Source organism: Euphorbia lathyris, chromosome 4 (assembly GCF_963576675.1).
Source record: "Euphorbia lathyris chromosome 4, ddEupLath1.1, whole genome shotgun sequence".
Lineage (NCBI taxonomy): Eukaryota > Viridiplantae > Streptophyta > Magnoliopsida > Malpighiales > Euphorbiaceae > Euphorbia > Euphorbia lathyris.
Window position 1 is genome coordinate 13,126,664 of NC_088913.1, and position 4,333 is coordinate 13,130,996.

Below are 4,333 nucleotides of genomic sequence, written 5' to 3' on the forward strand. Positions count from 1 at the left end.
AAGTCCACTTTTAATTTGAAGGCATCATCCCTCTCAAAGTTTCCCCCATAGGCCATTCTCAAATTCGGCTCGCCTCTATATCCGCCTCTTTCATTACCTCGACCCCCATACGGGTCATTCAAACCAAAATTCTCCCTCTCATAACCACCTACAACATTATCATGCACAATATCCATATTCCTGGCACGCACATGCGCGGGACCAACAATATCATTCACATGCATATTATCCCTATGCCTATCATTCAAAACATGATCCATTCTAATCCCCATATTCCTAGCAATCCTAGGCATCTCAAAATCATCAAATAGATCTCCATCGCTATCACTATCAACATTCCTAATGTTCACGGGATTAGTTTGTCTTACCTCTTGAACCTGAGGGTCCATTGGTTGTGGTGCATGATTTCTTCTAGGGGGTGGTGTTGGTTGTCGTTCGAGTTGGGGGCGGATTTGCTCCTCGTGTCGTTGGTGAGGTTCTCCGGTGAGGAGGGCTTGAGTGTTTCGACCCTCAAGCTTTAGCCCTTCAATGGCAAGAAGGATATCTTGGGTACTCGTGGCATATTTCTCCTCCAACGCCCTTAGAGATTCCATTAGATGCTTCACATTGCCATCTAGCGCATCAACTCGTTGCTCTATGGATCCAGTGGCTTCGTTTGTGATACGTGGTTGAACCATTTCCGAGAAAAAGTCTCCGGGAAGGAAAACGACTCGGCTCTGATACCAACTGATGTAGATTGAAATCGACTGAGAGTTTTAATCGTAAACTCACAAAGAATGCAATCTTTTCAAGCTAAACTTGAAGGTTGAATAAACCCAAGCAAGGATGAACCTTGAGCTCCAATGGAGGCTTTGAGATAAATTTCATAAAAGTTTCTCAATATTACAAAGAAAGAGGTTTATATACTCTTTCCAAATATACGGGAAAGACCAAAAACCCTTAGGTAGGGTTTTAGCATAACCTAAAGGAAAAGGGCAAACTAGGAAGGAAATTGGAAAGTAGTGTTAGGGACATAACATAAGAGGGGCAAAACAGTAAAGTGAAACAAATAGAGATGGTCCCCCCCAATATTAAGAACTTGGAGAAGAAGTATCCTTTAGGCAGGAAACGCCCCGCGTGGACCTTGGTACGCCCCGCGTGACTTAGCTCCTGAACTTGGAGAGTCTTCGAGGAGGACTTTACGCGTGGCGTTCCTGGAGTCACGCTCCGCGTACTGGAGCCTTTGATCTTGGTGACTCTTGTTGATGGGCTTCACACGTGGCGTCCTTGGGACTACGCCCCGTGTAGTTGACCTCCTGGACTGGTTTCTTCTCGGCTGCCCAATCCACGCCCCGCGCGTTTAGAGGCACGCCCCGCGTTCCTGAGCTTCTGGACAATTCTTCGGAAACGGGATCCTTCACGCCCCGTGCCTTGGTGAGCACGTCCCGCGTGCTTGGCTGGTTACCCCGGCTCTCGTTGTTCTCGTCTTTTGGCTCCGGGCTCGGGCTTAGGGAAGGGATGCCCTCATCAAATTATATAGGTTTTCAAAACAAAATCCCAAGTTTTCTTATAAAATACTCCCTCACATATTTTTATTTTCATAATACATGTCATTTTGATATGATTAATAAATATTAAGTCATTTTTTTATATTTTTTTGTAGTCGTTTTTGTCCCATTATAGATTTTGTTTAAAAAATTTACTTTTTATATATCTTGTTGTTGTACTTGTTCTTTCTATATTTAATGAAGACGTAGACATTTTCATAAAAAAAAATAAAAAAAATATTAAGTCACTTTTTTTCTCCTATAAAATATGGGTTTGTAGAGATCAATTAAAATAATCGACTTACTATAAAATAAATAAATAGTCGAATTAATAAATAAAATGTAGCAAAGTCTTTTTTTCTAATATTCTTAATGTCTATACAATTTTTAGAAAGACATGTTATATGAAACGGATTGAGTATTTTATTATTAATTAATAAGATTGTCATGTACTTCAAAATATTATATATATAAATTACAAAATATAATTAAATTTAAAAAATAATCAACAAAATACGAAAATTTTATAAAATTAATATTTCACGAAAAATAATTTTCCCTGAAAATAATTTTGCTGAAAATTTATTTATGAAAAAGTTAAATATTTTATTGTTTGGTGTAATATGAAAATGAGTATAAAAAATAAAGATATTTTTCTTGTTTGTGTTTTGATTAATCTCCAAATATACGACGTGTAAATTTAACTTTAAGAAACGTAAACTTTTTGTTCTGGGCCACACGACGTGTGGTTTGTTGACATGTCATTTGGACTCTTCACACGACGTGTAAACTCTTTTCCTTTCGGTAATAATATTATAAAGGTAAGAATAACGTTAAAAAAGAAATGAGTTTTATTGAAATAAAAAAAGATAATTTTGTCAACATCAAATAAATACAAACAATTGTTCATAAACTTAATCAAACACCATATTTCTTCTAATGCAGAGTGAAACGCTAAACGTTATTCAGAAAGCAAACAACTCCTCTGCCCTCCAAACTAGGGGTGCACGGGGTCGGTTAACCAGTCCATTAAGGTTAATTCAGTCGGTTAACCATTTTATCAGTTTTTTAAAAACACTAACCATATACTAGTCCAGTGAATTCGGTTAACCAATTATTTCGGTCGGTTAACCTTTTATTTCGGTTTCTAACCATTAGTAAATAAAAAATAATAATAATAAAACTTCTAATTTTTATTGTGAGTGGAACGACGGGTCAATGGCGAGTTGAAGAGATTAACGAGGGAGAGAGAGAGATGTGTGTGCATTATGTACGTGTGGACTATGGATTGGACACTACATTTTTTCCTTGCAGCAACGCTTCAAGATCAAAATTCTTATCCTCCGTGCTTTACCAATTAAGCCCGATCCATGTATATTAATTTCACTAATTATCTACTTTGTGACAAATTTGATAGTACACGACATTTGGGATAAAATATTCCATCATTGAGACTTAGTCATCGGAAATAATTAGTGTTTCTTATTAAATTTTTACTATTGATCCCTGTATTTATTTTAAGTGGGATACTGTATAATTATATATATAAATATAAATATAAACAAATATATTTTTATGTATTTAATTGAATTCAGTCGGTTTCGGTTAACCGTGGTTTTTTGAATATGAAAACCGTAACTGTAACCATTAACCACTATTTTTAAAATTAAAAACCGTACAATTGTCCATCAGTTTTGGTTAACCTTATTTTCAGTTTGGTTTTTCGGTTTTACGGATTTTTGTATGCACCCCTACACCAAACAACATTAACCCATCATGCATCCCAATTAAAAATGCAGGTCTTTTTATTTCTAATTAGATTTTTTTTATACTTCAAACTAAATGGCAATACATATTCTAATTAAATAAAAATAAATGAGTAAATAATTTATTATTCTCTATATTTTTTAATGCACTGTTTAGTCATCGTATTTTAATAATATATTATAAAGTCTTTAATTTTTATTCTATTTAACAGTTTAGTCTTTATAAAGCGACTAAACTGTTTAATAATTTAAATATTTCAACCATAAAACTGGTGAATAGAAAAAAGTTAATGACCTTATTGTATTAAGAGGATTAAAGAACATCTTAAATAAAAATGTATATTTACCTAAAGTAAAAAAATGTATAAAGGTACTGAATTAAAATATAATAAGTACTAATCTTCAAATGATTTCTATTAAAAAAAATCCCCATCCAAGATTAAACAGAACTCCAATAATATGAGAAGTTATAAAAAGAAAAAACTACAGATTCATCATCTTCCTCCCTTTCCAAATCAACGTCTCATATGTTTCTGTTGATCTACTTATCTTTCTTCTTCCTCCTCCCACCCGGTTAGGTTTTGTGTTTTTTGTTTTTGTTATTTTATTTTTAATCAGTGTTCATATTTTTCGGATTTAGCAAGAGCGGAACCGATTTATTTTATACATGGATCAATAGATCTATGTGGTTGCAACAAAAGAAAGGACTCTGATCCGAATATTCGAAATGACCTAAATGATAAAGATCGGATTGCAGTTGCTCTTCTGCAGATTTGGATTTCCAAGATTCATATGTTTCATTGTTTTTTGTGTTTTTCTACCTTTTATGGTTTTTTCTTGTTTTTTGTAATCGTCTTCGTCCTTTTATGGATTTTATAAGGTTTTATTCCTTGTGGTTTTCTTATTGTATTTGGACTTTTTTTATCTAATGAATATTGAAGCATTTTCATAAAAAATAAGGCTTAATAGGCACCCAACCCCCTAAACTTGTAACTTTTTTTCACCTAGTCCCCTCAACTTAGGGGACAACCTCTCAACCCC